Below are 18,350 nucleotides of genomic sequence, written 5' to 3' on the forward strand. Positions count from 1 at the left end.
CTTTGCATAATATATGTGACCACTCCTTTTAGAGGCGGCCTCAGTGATGTTGACTATGGAACTCTGGGGGGAAAAAAAAGAGGGACGCTGGAGCTGAAAATTAGAGCGTAGGGCGAGACAATGACTAAGTGTTCAGCGCTGTGCGTTCTCCTCATGAGCTAAATTGAACTCTGTCTCTGCTTGGTTCCTTGCTTCTTGTCTGATTAATAGATGTCAACAGTGTTTGAACTGGGACGTTGTACACTGAAATAAAACAATTAGGGCTGTCAAACGATCAAAGGAGTTTACTGCATTGATCACATGAAATGTGGATTGTTGCTGTAACTGCTTCAAAAATGATACGGTAAAAGCTCGACAGAAAAGAAAGAAAGTAGAATAATTCGTTAAGACCGTCGTGGAAACATGTCAGGACACTTTCTCAAACCAATCACAGACATCTGGTTTCACAAAAAAAGCTCCACGCTCACATCCGCTAGTACCAAAATGAAAAATGTCGTTCATTGCGATCATGCTTTGATTGTCCGAGATGTTTTGATGTAATCTGTGATATGTCTACCTGCATAAAAGTTGAGGAATATACCATTCAGAAGCAAGGGTGAAGTGCCTTGCTCAAGGACACAACGGACGTGACGAGGTTGGTAGAAGGTGGGGATCGAACCAGGAACCCTCAGGTTGCTGGCACGGCCACTCTCCCAACCACACCACGCCGTCCCCCGTAAATAAAATAACTTACCATTAATGCGACTGAACGGGTGCGGTGGAAAACGGATGGTTGGACTAAAATGCAGGAGAATGTTTTACATTTTGAACGTTATTTTTTAAAACGGAATTAGCTCGGTTGGTAGAGTGGCCGTGCCAGCAACTTGAGGGTTGCAGGTTCGATTCCCGCTTCCGCCATCCTAGTCACTGCCGTTGTGTCCTTGGGCAAGACACTTTACCCACCTGCTCCCAGTGCCACTCACACTGCTTTAAATGTAACTTAGATATTGGGGTTCACTAGAGAAAAGCGCTATATAAATATAATTCACTTCACTTCACTACTTATCGTGTTTAGCAATGTCAGCTAAGATTGATCAGAGAGCCAGATGCAGTCATCAAAAGAGCCACATCTGGCTCTAGAGCCGTAGGTTCCCTACCCCTGACCTATAGAGTCCGTTCTAATGAAGTATAATCTTCACATTAACACAAAAAACATCAACGTTTACGTTTTGTGAGTGCAAATTGAGGTCTTTTAAATACACTGTGGAGGCCGCCCACCATTAACAGTGAGTGGGACGCGGCACGACAGCGCCCTCTGCTGTTAAATAAAGGTCAGGACATAAATTGAATTGCATGTGATGCGGGTGTACCTTTTATTTAACTAAAACATAGAGCAGGGGCATACTTGCCAACCTTGAGACCTCTGATTTCGGGAGGTGGGGGTGGAGGGTGGGGGGGACGTGGTTAAGGGGGGGCGTATAATTCACCAACTCGAGTATTTCCTGTATATATATATATATATATATATATATATATATATGTTTGAAATACTTGACTTTAAGTGAATTCTAGCTATATATATTTATTTTATCATATACATAAATAAAATAGTTGAATTTCCGACGGCACCTATCAAATACACAGTAATAAAAATACAGTTGTTCTACTAACTGTACTGTGTTTGCTGGTTACAAAAAAAACAACAACAACAACACTTACCTTTCACTTTTTCAGTAACCTTTGTTCTGCCATTTGCGTATTAGCGAGCGGTCTCCGAATCCGGGAAACATTCTTTACGGCTTTGTTGTATCCATCCATCTTCTTCCGCTTATCCGAGGTCGGGTCGCGGAGGCAACAGCCTAAGCAGGGAAACCCAGACTTCCCTTTCCCCAGCCACTTCGTCTAGCTCTTCCCGGGGGATCCCGAGGCGTTCCCAGGCCAGCCGGGAGACATAGTCTTCCCAACGTGTCCTGGGTCTTCCCCGTGACCTCCTACCGGTTGGACGTGCCCTAAACACCTCCCTAGGGAGGCGTTCGGGTGGCATCCTGACCAGGAGCAGCGGCTTTACTTTGAGTTCCTCCCGGATGGCAGAGCTTCTCACCCTATCTCTAAGGGAGAGCCCAGCCACCCGGCGGAGGAAACTCATTTCGGCCGCTTGTACCCGTGATCTTATCCTTTCGGTCATGACCCAAAGCTCATGACCATAGGTGAGGATGGGAACGTAGATCGACCGGTAAATTGAGAGCTTTGCCTTCCGGCTCAGCTCCTTCTTCACCACAACGGATCGATAAAACGTCCGCATTACTGAAGACGCCGCACCGATCCGCCTGTCGATCTCACGATCCACTCTTCCCTCACTCGGGAACAAGACTCCTAGGTACTTGAACTCCTCCACTTGGGGCAGGGTCTCCTCCCCAACCCGGAGATGGCACTCCACCCTTTTCCGGGGATTTGTTGTAGACATCCGCAAATGAGAACGGGATGTTGCTTCCAGCTATCAGCATAGCCATCTTTGTCTCAGCATAAGTTACACCATCGGGTCTCCATTTTGCCAGGTGGCCCATAATACTTGGTTGTGAACGACGCTTTGTGCTTCGCTGACCGTTCATGCCTGAGTATATCCGTTCGGCCGCCGTGTTCAATGGAGAAGTCAGTTCTACAAAATTTACAGGCAACATACCCCTTCCCCTTCGAACTCTCCTGGATAAACTGAAATTCTTGTTTCCGATCCTTCCGGAACTTGCAAGCGTATTTCTTCATTTTGCTCGTCGACGGTGTAATATATTGGGTTGGAGTCAATAACCAGGCGAGGTGATGAAGTTACGTCTCTTTACTGTGGGCTTCAGAACAGACTCCCTAATGCATGTTCCTTGACTGCACTTAAATGTAGAATATATGTAGAATATATTTACATTATATTCTATTCTATGTACAGTAGATGGCAGTATTGTCCTGTTTAAGAGGGTCACAACATTGAGTCAGGTTCTCATGGAGCTGGAGGGGGCGTGGCCTCCAGCTCCATCTGAATTTCAAGAGATTTTCGGGAGAAAATTTGTCCCGGGAGGTTTTCGGGAGAGGCGCTGAATTTCGGGAGTCTCCCGGAAAATCCGGGAGGGTTGGCAAGTATGACCAGGGGTCACCAACCTTTTTGAAAGCAAGAGCTACTTCTTGGGTACTGATTAATGTGAAGGGCTACCAGTTTGATACACACTTAAATAAATTGCCAGAAAATAGCCAATTTTCTCAATTTACCTTTAATAAATAAATCTATATATACAAAAAAATGGGTATTTCTGTCTGTCATTCCGTCGTATTTTTTTTTTCCTTTTACGGAAGGTTTTTTGTAGAGAATAAATGATGAAAAAAACATTTAATTGAACGGTTCAAAAGAGGAGAAAACATGAAAAAAAAAAAAATTTTTGAAGCATAGTTTATCTTCAATTTCGACTCTTTAAAATTCAAAATTCAACCGAAAAAAATGAAGAGAAAAAACTAGCTAATTTGAATCTTTTTGAAAAAATGAAAAAAAGAATTGATGGAACATCATTAGTAATTTTTCCTGATTAAGATTACATTTTGAATTTTGATGACATGTTTTAAATAGGTTAAAATCCATTTTGAAATAAGATTTAAATTTGATTCTACAGATTCTCTAGATTTGCCAGAATTATTTTTTTGAATTTTAATCATAATAAGTTTGAAGAAATATTTCACAAATATTCATCGAAAAAACGGAAGCTAAAATGAAGAATTAAATTAAAATGTATTTATTATTCTTTACATTAAAAAAAAATACTTGAACATTGATTTAAATTGTCAGGAAAGAAGAGGAAGGAATTTAAAAGGTAAAAAGGTATATGTGTTTAAAAATCCTAAAATCATTTTTAAGGTTGTATTTTTTCTTCCAAATAGTCTTTCTAAAGGTTATAAGAAGCAAAGTAAAAAAATAAATGAATTTATTTAAAGAAGTGAAGACCAAGTCTTTAAAATATGTTCTTGGATTTTCAAATTCTATTTGAGTTTTGTCTCTCTTAGAATCAAAAATGTCGAGCAAAGCGAGACCAGCTTGCTAGTAAATAAATAAAATTTAAAAAAATAGAGGCAGCTCACTGGTAAGTGCTGCTATTTGAGCTGTTTTTAGAACAGGCCAGCGGGCGACTCATCTGGTGCCCGCGGGCACCGTGTTGGTGACCCCTGACATACATATAGCAAATGTTTCTTGAAAATAATCTGTAAAAAAAAATGTTCAAAATAGTTTTATAACAGATCAAATCAATTTAAATTATAACATTAAAAAAAAAACAGGAAGTAGAAAGTGTTTTGATTACACTTGGACTTTTTAAGTTAAGTTAAAGTACCAATGATTGTCACACACACACTAAGTGTGGTGAAATGTGTTCTCTGCATTTGACCCATCCCCTTGTTCACCCCCTGGGAGGTGAGGGGAGCAGTGAGCAGCAGCGGTGGCCACGCCCAGGAATCATTTTTGGTGATTTAACCCCCTATTCCAACTCTTGATGCTGAGTGCCAAGCAGGGAGGTAATGGCTCCCATTTTTATAGTTTAAGTTTAAGTTTATTTGGAACATGGAAGCATACAACATGAACGATCACAATTTCCAGTTTCTCTTTTCAACATGTTCGAAAAGGACATGTTATTTAATCCTACTCCTTTTTTTTTTTTTTTTTTTACATAACAGTTGCTACAACTTTTGTTCACTTCCTGTTCTTCATTTATTCACAATACACTCCATATGTAATCACAATAAAAATAAATAAATAAATAATAATTGGTGAAGTAAGTCATATTTCATATGGTGAGATAAGTAAGATTATTTTGAAAAGGAATGAATGGATGAAATAAATTCAGAATGTTTATCACAGTTTTTCTTTGCACTTTGTTAACACTTTAAGTTTGAATAGTTTCTTGAAGTGGATCAGATTAGTACATTGTTTAAATAGACCTCCTTTTTAGACCAGTTGATCTGCCGCTTCTTTTCTTTCTCCTATGTCCCCCCCTCCCTTGTGGAGGGGGTCCGGTCCGATGACCATGGATGAAGTACTGGCTGTCCAGAGTCGAGACCCAGGATGGACCGCTCGTCGGGACCCAGGATGGACCGCTCGCCTGTATCGGTTGGGGACATCTCTACGCTGCTGATCCGCTTGAGATGGTTTCCTGTGGACGGGACTCTCGCTGCTGTCTTGGATCCGCTTTGAACTGAACTCTCGCGGCTGTGTTGGAGCCACAATGGATTGAACTTTCACAGTATCATGTTAGACCCGCTCGACATCCATTGCTTTCGGTCCCCTAGAGGGGGGGGGGGGGGGGGGGGTTGCCCACATCTGAGGTCCTCTCCAAGGTTTCTCATAGTCAGCATTGTCACTGGCGTCCCACTGGATGTGAATTCTCCCTGCCCACTGGGTGTGAGTTTTCCTTGCCCTTTTGTGGGTTCTTCCGAGGATGTTGTAGTCGCAATGATTTGTGCAGTCCTTTGAGACGTTTGTGATTTGGGGCTATATAAATAAACATTGATTGATTGATTGATTGCTTCGTTTAATCCATTCCATAATTTCATGCCACATACTGATATACCGAAGGTCTTAAGTGTTTATATATGTTTTCAATTACACTTTTAAGATTATATTTCTACTCTTTTGTTGAGAAGAATCGTTGGACGTTCATAAATACGACATCAAAACATTCAAATGTATCAGGAATTCATCAACATCGGAGGCGGCTCAAACTTAATTTTAATGCACATTATGTCTCGTTTTTATTATTGTATTACATGTTGGTCGCAGGCAAGCAAAAAAGCACTGAGGCCATTGGAAACTTTGCACAAACAATCGCTCAAAGTCATTGACCGCCATCATTGTTTAGTTCTCCAAAAATATAGATTATTAAATTTAGTTTATATTTACATTGTAAATAATGTATATACTCTGATGATGAACTGTATTATGCTGATAGTATATATTTGTACCATCAATTGATTAACGTGGACCCCGACTTAAACAAGTTGAAAAACTTATTGGGGTGTTACCATTTAGTGGTCAATTGTACGGAATATGTACTGTACTGTGCAATCTACTAATAAAAGTTTCAATCAATCAATCAAAGCTAACATTTAGCATCAATACGAAAGGCCCATCGAATCCTAATTAACACTGCACCAGCACCACTTAAGCATTTTGTCCAGTTTACATCTGGCGCCTCCACCAGGGGGCAGTGTAGCGTACCCAGATGTAAAACATCTTTTGCACAATCAGCCTTTTCATATAAAGCCATAAAGGAATGGAAGGACCTCACAACAAACTTGAAATGTCTAACACAGGGGTGCCCACACTTTTTCTGCAGGCGAGCTACTTTTCAATTGACCAACTCGAGGGGATCTACCTCATTTATATATATCATTTATATTTATTTATTTATGAAAGAGACATTTTTGTAAACAAGTTAATTGTGTTTAATGATAATACAAGCATGTGTAACACATATAAATGTCTTTCTTTCACAAAGACAAGAATATAAGTTGGTGTATTACCTGATTCTGATGACTTGCATTGATTGGAATCAGACAGTAATGATGATAACGCCCACATTTTCAAATGGAGGAGAAATAAAGTTGTCCTTTCTGTACAATACCACATGAAAGTGGTTGGTTTTTGGCATCTAATTCATCCAGCTTCCATACACTTTACAAGAAAAACATTGGCGGCAAATTCCGTAGCTTGCTTGATTGACATTCACGGCACCCGAGGGTCTTGTGAGATGACGCTGGCTGCTGCCAGTTCATTATTAAGAAAAAATCACAGAGAGGAAGGCGAGATACACTTTTTATTTCAACAGACTTTCGCGCCGTCCCTTCCGTCAAAACTCTAAAGGCCGACTGCACATTTCCTATCTTCACAATAAAAGCCCTGCTTCATGCTGCCTGCGCTAACAAAACAAGAGTCTCGGAAAGCTGGCGTGCACAAGTGATGTGCACGCCAGCTTTCTGAGGGATCGCTTGTGCACGCCAGTTTTCCGAGACTCTGTATTTAGTTAGCGCAGGCAGCATGAAGCAGGGCTTTTATTGTGAAGATAGGAAATGTGCAGTCGGCCTTTAGAGTTTTGACGGAAGGGACGGCGCGAGAGTCTGTTGAAATAAAAAGTGTTTCTCGCCTTCTTCTCGGTCATATTTTCATAATAATGATCTTGCAGCAGCCAGCGTCATCTCACAAGACCCTCCGGTACCGTGAATGTCATTTAAGTGACGTCTTGGTGAAGATTGATGATCACTAATTTTTAGGTCTATTTTTTTTAAAAGCCTGGCTGGAGATCGACTGACACACCCCCCGCGGTCGACTGGTAGCTCGCGATCGACGTAATGGGCACCCCTGGTCTAACAGATGACTCGTCATTGACAATTGAAGTTAAAAAGCGGCATTGGAGCAATCAAAGCTGCTCACACGGTCAATAAGGTGGCCACTATGTATGACACATCAACTTAATGCATGTTATGGTTATCGTAAATGACCGCCATAACCACAACACCAGGGGGAGCTCCACAAACCACGTTAAACCCAGATTCCCATCTAACAAAGGTCTTAACTCCTTCTCTTTCTATGCCACATCAATGTGGAATGCACTCCCAACAGGTATAAAAGTAAGTGCATCTCTATCCTCCTTCAAAACCGCTCTAAAACAACACCTGCAGGCAACTTCAAGACTTAACTAATGCCCTCCTCCATTCACATCCCATCTCCCCAGATTATAAACAACTCAAATGTACTTCTAATGTATATTTACTTGTTCTTATGCTATCTGAACTCACTATGTTCTCTGCTGGCTGTACATATCCTACTAAATAAGACCTACACTGTTTCAATGTCCACATTTCTCTGTTGATGACTGAAGTTCTGATATCAACCAAAGCTCCTCATCCCAACCCCCGGATTGTAAATAATGTAAATAATTCAATGTACATACTATGATGATTAACTTGTGTGATGACGGTATTATGTTGATAGTATATATTTGTACCATGAATTGATTAACGTGGACCCCGACTTAAACAAGTTGAAAAACTTATTGGGGTGTTACCATTTAGTGGTCAATTGTACGGAATATGTACTGAACTGTGCAATCTACTAATAAAAGTTTCAATCAATACATGACAGCATTTTGTTGTAAATTGTGAGGTGTGTCTGTTAAAATCACGGTTGTTTTTACAAATTATGACAGATGTGACCAAGAGTTTTTAATAATTGATTGATACTTTTATTAGTAGATTGCACAGTACAGTACATATTCCGTACAATTGACCACTAAATGGTAACACCCGAAAATAAGTTTTTCAACTTGTTTAAGTCGGGGTCCACGTTAATCAATTCATGCATTGTCTTTGTGTGATGATGTACATTAGGTGTGGTTGTATTGTATATTAAGTATGTGTCCATGAAAGGGCATTTTATGACTTTTCCTAATTTGATTTTATTGTCATATTTTTATTGCATGATTTTTATATCCATTTAATTTAGGTAGCCAGGGACTGCAGATGGAAATGAGCTACTTAGCTATAATCTGGTCCAGAACATATCGGTCTTTGAGTTTAATGTTTCTGTGCAACTAAAGACTAGACTAAATTAACAGTGAGTGGGACGTGGCACGACAGCGCCCTCTGCTGTTAAATAAAGGTCAGGACATAAATGAAATTGAATGTGATGCAGGTGTACCTTATATTTTACTAAAACATCCATCCATCCATCCATCCATTTTCTACCGCTTATTCCCTTTGGAGTCGCGGGGGGCGCTGGCGCCTATCTCAGCTACAATCGGGCGGAAGGCGGGGCACACCCCGGACAAGTCGCCACCTCATCGCAGGGCCAACACAGATAGACAGACAACTTTCACACTCACATTCACACACTAGGGCCAATTTTAGTGTTGCCAATCAACCTATCCCCAGGTGCATGTCTTTGGAAGTGGGAGGAAGCCGGAGTACCCGGAGGGAACCCACGCATTCACGGGGAGAACATGCAAACTCCACACAGGAAGATCCCGAGCCTGGATTTGAACCCAGGACTGCAGGAACTTCGTATTGTGAGGCAGACGCACTAACACCTCTGCCACCGTGAAGCCCTAAAACATACATATTGCAAATATTTCTTGTACATAATCTGTAAAAAAATATTTTAAATGAGTTCAATGACAAATCAAATCAATTTAAATTATACCCCAAAAAATAAAAACGGAGTAGAAAGTGCTTTGATTGCACTTGGACTCTTTAAGCTAAGTTAAAGTAGCAATGATTGTCACACACACACCAGGTGTGGTGAAATGTGTCCTCTGCATGTGACCCAACCCCTTGTTCACCCCCTGGGAGGTGAGGGGAGCAGTGAGCAGCAGCAGTGCCACGCCCGGGAATCATTTTTGCTGATTTAACCCCCAATTCCAACCCTTGATACTGAGTGCCAAGCAGGGAGGGTTTTTTTTTTAATAGTCTTTGGTATGACTCGGTCAGGGTTGGAACTCACAACCTACCAATATAAGGGCAGTCTGTGGTCCCCCTACAAGGTTTCTCATTGTCCCATTGGGTTGAGTTTTTCCTTGCCCTGATGTGGGCAAGGACGCAACGGCAGTGACTAGGATGGCGGAAGCGGGGATCGAACCTGGAACCCTCAAGTTGCTGGCACGGCCATTCTACCAAGCGAGCTATACCGCCCCAAGTAGACTTCATCAGTTCATGATCGTAGACTTATATTGGTCAGATCTAGTCTTAGACTTACAGATCTAGTCTTAGACAGAGGACGGCGTGGCGTGGATTGGGAGAGTGGCCGTGCCAGCAACCTGAGGGTTCCTGGTTTAACCCCCACCTTCTACCAACCTTGTCACATCCGTTGTGTCTTTGAGCAAGACACTTCACCGTTGCTCCTGATGGGTGGTGGTTAGGGCCTTGCTTGGCAGCTCCCTCCATCAGTGTGTGAATGTGTGTGTGAATGGGTGAATGTGGAAGTAGTGTCAAAGCGCTTTGAGTACCTTGAAGGTAAAAAGGCGCCATACAAGTATAACCCATTTACCATTTAGACTTAACATTTGGTCAGAGCAAGTCTTAGACTTATATACAGGTGCTGGTCATATTATTAGAATATCATGAAAAAGTTGATTTATTTCATTAATTCCATTTAGAAAGTCAAACTTGTAGAATGTATACATTCATTCCAAACAGACTGATACATTTCAATTTTTTTTTGCCAAAAAGGAGATGTTTATAGCTGACAACCAATGAAAACCCTAAATTCAACATCTCAGAAAATTAGAATATGGTGAAAAGGTCAGATATTGAAGACACCTGGTGCCACACTCTAATTAGCTAACTAACTCAAAACACCTGGAAAAGCCTTTAAGTGGTCTCTCGTTTTGATTCTGTATGACACACAATCATGGGAAGACTGCTGACTTGACAACTGTCCAAAAGATGACCATTGATACTTTAAAGAAGGAGGGCAAGACACAAAAGGTCATCGCCAAAGAGGTTGGATGTTCCCAGAGCTCTGTGTCCAAGCACATTAATAGAGAGGCGAAGGGAAGACAAAGATGTGGTAGAAAAAAGTGTACAAGCAAGAGGGATAACCGCGCCATGGAGAGATTGTCAAACAAAACCGATTCAAAAATGTGGGGGAGATCCACAAAGAGTGGACTGCAGCTGGAGTCAGTGCTTCAAGAACCACAACGCACCGACGTATGCAAGATATGGGCTTCAGTTGTCGCATTCCTTGTGTAAAGCCACTCTTGAATAAGAGACAACGTCAAAAGCGTCTCGCCTGGGCTCAAGACAAAAAGGACTGGACTGCTGCTGAGTGGTCCAAAGTTATGTTTTCAGATGAAAGTAATTTTGTATCTCTTTGGATATCAAGGTCCCAGAGTCTGTAGGAAGACAGGAGAGGCACAGAATCCACGTTGCCTGAAGTCCAGTGTCAAATTTCCACAATCGGTAATGGTCTGGGGTGCCACGTCACTGCTGGTGTTGGTCCACTGTGTTTCCTGAGGTCTAGGGTCAATGCAGCAGTCTACCAGGAAGTTTAGAACACTTTATGCTGCCTGCCGCGGACCAATTTTATGGAGGTGAAGATTTCATTTTCAACATGACTTGGCACCTGCACACAGTGCCAAATCTACCAGTACCTGGTTTAAGGACCATGGTAACCGTGGTTCTTGATTGGCTGCAAACTCACCTGACCTTAACCCATAGAAAACCTATGGGGTTATTGTGAAGCGGAAGATGCGAGATGCCAGACCCAACAATGCTGAAGAGCTGAAGGCCACTATTAAAGCAACCTGGGCTCTCATAACACCTGAGGAGTGCAACAGACTGTGGACTCCATGCCACGCCGTATTGCTGCAGCAATTCAGGCAAAAGGAGCTGCAACTAAGTATTGAGTTGCCGTACATGCTGAAACTTTCCATGTTCATACTTTTCAGTTGGCCCACATTTCTAAAAAATATTTTTTGGTACTAGTCGTAACTAATATTCTAATTTTCTGAGATACTGAATTTGGGATTTACAGTAATTGTCAGTACTAATCATCAAAATTTAAAGAAATAAACATTTCAAATATATAACTATGTGTGTAATGAATTGATATAATATGTAAGTTTCACGTTCTGAATATAATTACTGAAATAAATCAACTTTTCATGATATTCCATTAATATGAACAGCACCTGTAGGTCAGATCTAGTCATTGACTTAGATTGGTCAGATCTAGTCGAGCGGCTGGAGTCAAAACCCCAAATTTTTAGACTCCAACACCAGGAAATGGTGCCTGGGCAAGTACGTTCCGTCCTATCGTAGCGAGAAAAAAAACCTGTTTTGATGCAAACAAGCTACCCTAACTGTTGTTGAAGTGTGATTCCCCCTTGCTAGCATTGAGGTATTGTGTGGCAGAACTCCTGTTATTTGTTCGGGGTTGAATTGCAGAGTCTTTAAGGAATGGTTGAAAGGACAGTGTTGTATGTGGGAGACAGTTGCTAACAAGGGTGATTCCGACTATTTTGGACTGTAGTAATCGATCCACAGCGATCGTTCTGCCACTCAACACCTTAATGCTAACGAGGGTAATTAGCACTTCACCGACAGTCGTTGGTGTCGACACGTTAGGATTGCTTCTCACTACAATAGGACTGAAACGTCCTTGCCCAGGCACACCCTCCTGGTGTTGGGAGTATAAATATTTGGGGATTCGGCACTAGCCCCTAGACTTGATCCGACCAATCTACGTCTGAGACTAGATTTGACCAATCCAAGTCTAAGACTAGATCGGACCAATCCAAGTCTAAGACTAGATCTGGCTAATCCAAGTCTAAGACTAGATCTGACAAATCCAAGTCTAAGACTAGATCTGACCAATCCAAGTCTTCTAACACAAATCAAACAGTCTTGAAATCGATTGAACGCCCTGGGAAATTAATTATTCTGGGTTGATACATCAATCAATCCATTAAAGTTATTTTATATAGCCCTTAATCGCGAGTGGCTCGAAGGGCTGCACAAACCTCCGCAACATCCTCCTGATCTGAAAACCACATCCCAACAAGGAAAAACTCCAAACGCTCAAGATGGGGGAAAGGAGGAAATCCTGGTAAGGGGGATGTGAGGACCCGCCTCCTGGGTGACCGGCTGAAATGGTTGCCAGGTGGGTACAGTTATTGAATTATTGTGAGAGTCCAGTCCATTGGGAACTTGGCAGTGGGTTGTAGGATGTCTTCATCCACGTCGTAGAGGAGTTAGTTTACACCAGGTCACGACTTAAAACAGCTAGCGCGTCCTCCAGACTGTTACTTCTCCAGCCGCTAGACTAAATCTGACCAATCTAAGTCAATGGCTACATCTGACCAATCTAAGCCTAAAACTAGATCTGACCAATCTAAGCCTAAAAGTAGATCTGACCAATCTAAACCTATAACTACATTTGACCTATATAGATCTGACCAATATAAGTCGAAGACTAGATCTGACCAATCTAAGACTAGATGTGACCAATCTAAATCTATAAATAGATCTGACCCAATGTAAGTTAAAGACTACTTTTTCTTTCGGGTGTTTTCTAAGTACAGAAACGAAAGAAGTCAAAGGAGGTGCTTTTTACCTTCTCTCGTTTTTTTACCGGCGGAGCTTGCGTGGCCGGCGACCGGACTTGTGGCACTCAAACCCGGGGGGAACTTAGGCCTCTCTCGTTTCCGCACTTGGAAAAAACCCAGACTTTTTCTTCTGTTTTTTTTTTTCTAAGTACAGAAACATCTGACCAATCAAAGACTAGATCTGACCAATCTAGGTCTAAGACTATATGTGACCAATATAGGTCCAAGACTAGATATTACCAATCTAAGTCTAAGACTATGTGTGACCAATATAGGTCCAAGACTAGATGTGACCAATCTAAGTCTAAGACTATATGTGACAATCCATGTCTAAGACCAGATCTGACCAATGGATGCCAAGTCGGTACAGTTATTGAATTATTCATGGTAATGTGAGAGTCCAGTCCTTTGGGAAGCTGGAAGTGGGTCGTAGGATGTCTTCATCCACGTCGTAGAGGAGTTAGTTTACCCCAGGTCACGACTCAGAACAGCTAGCGCTTCCTCCAGACTGTTACCTCTCCAGATATCATGCCAGGCACACCCTTCTGGTATCGGTTGGGGACATCTCTACGATGCTGATCCGACTCCGCTTGGGAAGGTTTCCTGTGGACGGGACTCTCACTGCTGTCTTGGATCCGCTTTGAACTGAACTCTCGTGGCTGTGTTGGAGCCACTATGGATTGAACCTTTACAGTATCAAGTTTGACCCGCTTGACGTCCATTGCTTTCGGTACCCCAAAAGGGGGGTGGCGGGGGTGCCCACATTTGAGGTCCTCTCCAAGGTTCTCATAGTCATCATTGTCACTGGCGTCCCACTGGGTGTGAGTTTTCCTTGCCCTTATGTGGGTTCTTCCGAGGATGTCGTAGTCGTAGTGGTTTGTACAGTCCTTTGAGACATTTGTGATTTCGGGCTATATAAATAAACATTGATTGAAAAATAAACATTGAAGACTAGATCTGACCAATCTAAGTGTATGACTAGATTTGACCTTATGACTAGATCTAACCAATACAAGTCAAAGACTAGATCTGACCAATACAAGTCAAAGACTACAGCTGACCAATCTAAGTCTTAGACTAGATTTGACCTATGACTGAATCGGACCCAATACGAAGACTACATCTGACCAATCTAAGACTATATTTGACCACACTAAGTCTAAGACTAGATCTGACCACTGGATGCCAAGTGGGTACAGTTATTGAATTATTCATGGTAATGTGAGAGTCCAGTCCATTGGGAAGCTGGCAGAGGGTCTTAGGATGTCTTCATCCACGTCGTAGAGGAGTTAGTTTACCCCAAGTCATGACATGGAACAGCTAGCGCGTCCCCCAGACTGTCACCTCTCCGGAGATCACGCCAGGCACACCCTCCTGGTGTTAGCGTATAAATATTTGGGGTTTTGGCACTACCCGCTACTCTAGATCTGACCATTCTACGTCTTTGACTAGAATTGACCTATGATCAGATCTGACCAAATATAAGTCAAAGACTACATCTGACCAATGCAAGACTTGATCTGACCAGTCTAAGTCAAAAACTAGATCTGACCAATCTAAGTCTAAGACTAGATCTGACCAATGTCAGTGTATGACTAGATTTGACCTTATGATTAGATCTAACCAATACAAATCAAAGACTAGATCCGACCAATCTAAGGCTATGACTAGATCTGACTTATGACTAGATATGACCGATACAAGTCGAAGACCACATCTGACCAATCTAAGACTGGATGTCACTACACTAAGTCTAAGACTAGATCTGAACAATGGATGCCAAGTGGGTACAGTTATTGAATTATTCATGGTAATGTGAGAGTCCAGTCCATTGGGAAGTTGGCAGAGGGTCTTAGGATGTCTTCATCCACGTCGTAGAGGAGTTAGTTTACCCCAAGTCACGACCTGGAACAGCTAGCGCCTCCTCCAGACTGTTACCTCTCCGGAGATCACGCCAGGCACACCCTCCTGGTGTTGGCGTATAAATATTTGGGGTTTTGGCACTACCCGCTACTCTAGATCTGACCATTCTACGTCTTTGACTAGAATTGACCTATGATCAGATCTGACCAAATATAAGTCGAAGACTACATCTGACCAATGCAAGACTTGATCTGACCAGTCTAAGTCAAAGACTAGATCTGACCAATCTAAGTGTAAGACCAGATCTGACCAATTTAAGTCTAAGACTGTACTGGCTGTCCAGAGTCGGGACCCAGGATGGACCACTCGTCGGGACCCAGGATGGACCGCTCGCCTGTGTATCGGTTGGGGACATCTCTACGATGCTGATCCGACTCCGCTTGGGAAGGTTTCCTGTGGACGGGACTCTCACTGCTGTCTTGGATCCGCTTTGAACTGAACTCTCGTGGCTGTGTTGGAGCCACTATGGATTGAACCTTTACAGTATCAAGTTAGACCCACTTGACGTCCATTGCTTTCGGTACCCTGGGGATGGGGGGGGGGTGCCCACACTTGAGGTCCTCTCCAAGGTTCTCATAGTCATCATTGTCAATGGCGTCCCACTGGATGTGAATTCTCCCTGCCCACTGGGTGTGAGTTTTCCTTGCCCTTATGTGGGCCTACCGAGGATGTCGTAGTCGTAGTGGTTTGTACAGTCCTTTGAGACATTTGTGATTTCGGGCTATATAAATAAACATTGATTGAAAAATAAACATTGAAGACTAGATCTGACCAATCCAAGTGTATGACTAGATTTGACCTTATGACTAGATCTAACCAATACAAGTCAAAGACTAGATCTGACCAATCTAAGGCTATGACTAGATTTGACCTATGACTAGATCTGACCAATACAAGTCAGACTACAGCTGACCAGTCTAAGTCTTAGACTAGATTTGACCTATGACTAGATTGGACCCAATATAAGTCGAAGACTACATCTGACCAATCTAAGACTAGATGTGACCACACTAAGTCTAAGACTAGATCTGACCACTGGATGCCAAGTGGGTACAGTTATTGAATTATTCATGGTAATGTGAGAGTCCAGTCCATTGGGAAGCTGGCAGAGGGTCTTAGGATGTCTTCATCCACGTCGTAGAGGAGTTAGTTTACCCCAAGTCACGACCTGGAACAGCTAGCGCGTCCTCCAGACTGTTACCTCTCCGGAGATCACGCCAGGCACACCCTCCTGGTGTTAGCGTATAAATATTTGGGGTTTTGGCACTGCCCGCTACTCTAGATCTGACCATTCTACGTCTTTGACTAGAATTGACCTATGATTAGATCCGACCAAATATAAGTGAAAGACTACATCTGACCGATGCAAGACTTGATCTGACCAGTCTAAGTCAAAGACTAGATCTGACCAATCTAAGTGTAAGACTAGATCTGACCAATTTAAGTCTAAGACTAGATCTGACCAATCTAAGTGTATGACTAGATTTGACCATATGACTAGATTTAACCAATACAAGTCAAAGACTAGATCTGACCAATCTAAGGCTATGACTACATTTGACCTATGACTAGATCAGACTAATACAAGTCAAAGACTACAGCTGACCAATCTAAGTCTTAGACTAGATTTGACCTATGGCTAGATCAGACCCAATATAAGTCGAAGATTACATCTGACCAATCTAAGACTAGATGTGACCACACTAAGTCTAAGACTAGATCTGACCACTGGATGCCAAGTGGGTACAGTTATTGAATTATTCATGGTAATGTGAGAGTCCAGTCCATTGGGAAGCTGGAAGAGGGTCTTAGGATGTCTTCATCCACGTCGTAGAGGAGTTAGTTTACTCCAAGTCATGACCTGGAACAGCTAGCGCCTCCCCCAGACTGTTACCTCTCCGGAGATCACGCCAGGCACACCCTCCTGGTGTTGGCGTATAAATATTTGGGGTTTTGGCACTACCCGCTACTCTAGATCTGACCATTCTACGTCTTTGACTAGAATTGACCTATGATTAGATCTGACCAAATATAAGTCGAAGACTACATCCGACCGATGCAAGACTTGATCTGACCAGTCTAAGTCAAAGACTAGATCTGACCAATCTAAGTGTAAGACCAGATCTGACCAATTTAAGTCTAAGACTGTACTGGCTGTCCAGAGCCGGGATCCAGGATGGACCACTCGTCGGGACCCAGGATGGACCGCTCGCCTGTGTATCGGTTGGGGACATCTCTACGATGCTGATCCGACTCCGCTTGGGAAGGTTTCCTGTGGACGGGACTCTCACTGCTGTCTTGGATCCGCTTTGAACTGAACTCTCGTGGCTGTGTAGGAGCCACTATGGATTGAACCTTTACAGTATCATGTTAGACCCGCTTGACGTCCATTGCTTTCGGTACCCTGGGGATGGGGGGGGGGGGGGGGGGGGGGGAAGGGTGCCCACATTTGAGGTCCTCTCCAAGGTTCTCATAGTCAGCATTGTCACTGGCGTCCCACTGGATGTGAATTCTCCCTGCCCACTGGGTGTGAGTTTTCCTTGCCCTTATGTGGGTTCTTCCGAGGATGTCGTAGTCGTAGTGGTTTGTACAGTCCTTTGAGACATTTGTGATTTCGGGCTATATAAATAAACATTGATTGAAAAATAAACATTGAAGACTAGATCTGACCAATCTAAGTGTATGACTAGATTTGACCTTATGACTAGATCTAACCAATACAAGTCAAAGACTAGATCTGACCAATCTAAGGCTATGACTAAATTTGACCTATGACTAGATCTGACCAATACAAGTCAGACTACAGCTGACCAGTCTAAGTCTTAGACTAGATTTGACCTATGACTAGATTGGACCCAATATAAGTCGAAGACTACATCTGACCAATCTAAGACTAGATGTGACCACACTAAGTCCAAGACTTGATCTGACTAATCTAAGTCTAAGACTAGATCTGACCACTGGATGCCAAGTGGGTACAGTTATTGAATTATTCATGGTAATGTGAGAGTGCAGTCCATTGGGAAGCTGGCAGAGGGTCTTAGGATGTCTTCATCCACGTCGTAGAGGAGTTAGTTTACCCCAAGTCACGACCTGGAACAGCTAGCGCGTCCTCCAGACTGTTACCTCTCGGAGATCACGCCAGGCACACCATCCTGGTGTTAGCGTATAAATATTTGGGGTTTTGGCACTACCCGCTACTCTAGATCTGACCATTCTACGTCTTTGACTAGAATTGACCTATGATTAGATCTGACCAAATATAAGTCAAAGACTACATCTGACCGATGCAAGACTTGATCTGACCAGTCTAAGTCAAAGACTAGA

This window comes from Nerophis ophidion, linkage group LG05 (genome assembly GCF_033978795.1).
Source record: "Nerophis ophidion isolate RoL-2023_Sa linkage group LG05, RoL_Noph_v1.0, whole genome shotgun sequence".
NCBI lineage: Eukaryota > Metazoa > Chordata > Actinopteri > Syngnathiformes > Syngnathidae > Nerophis > Nerophis ophidion.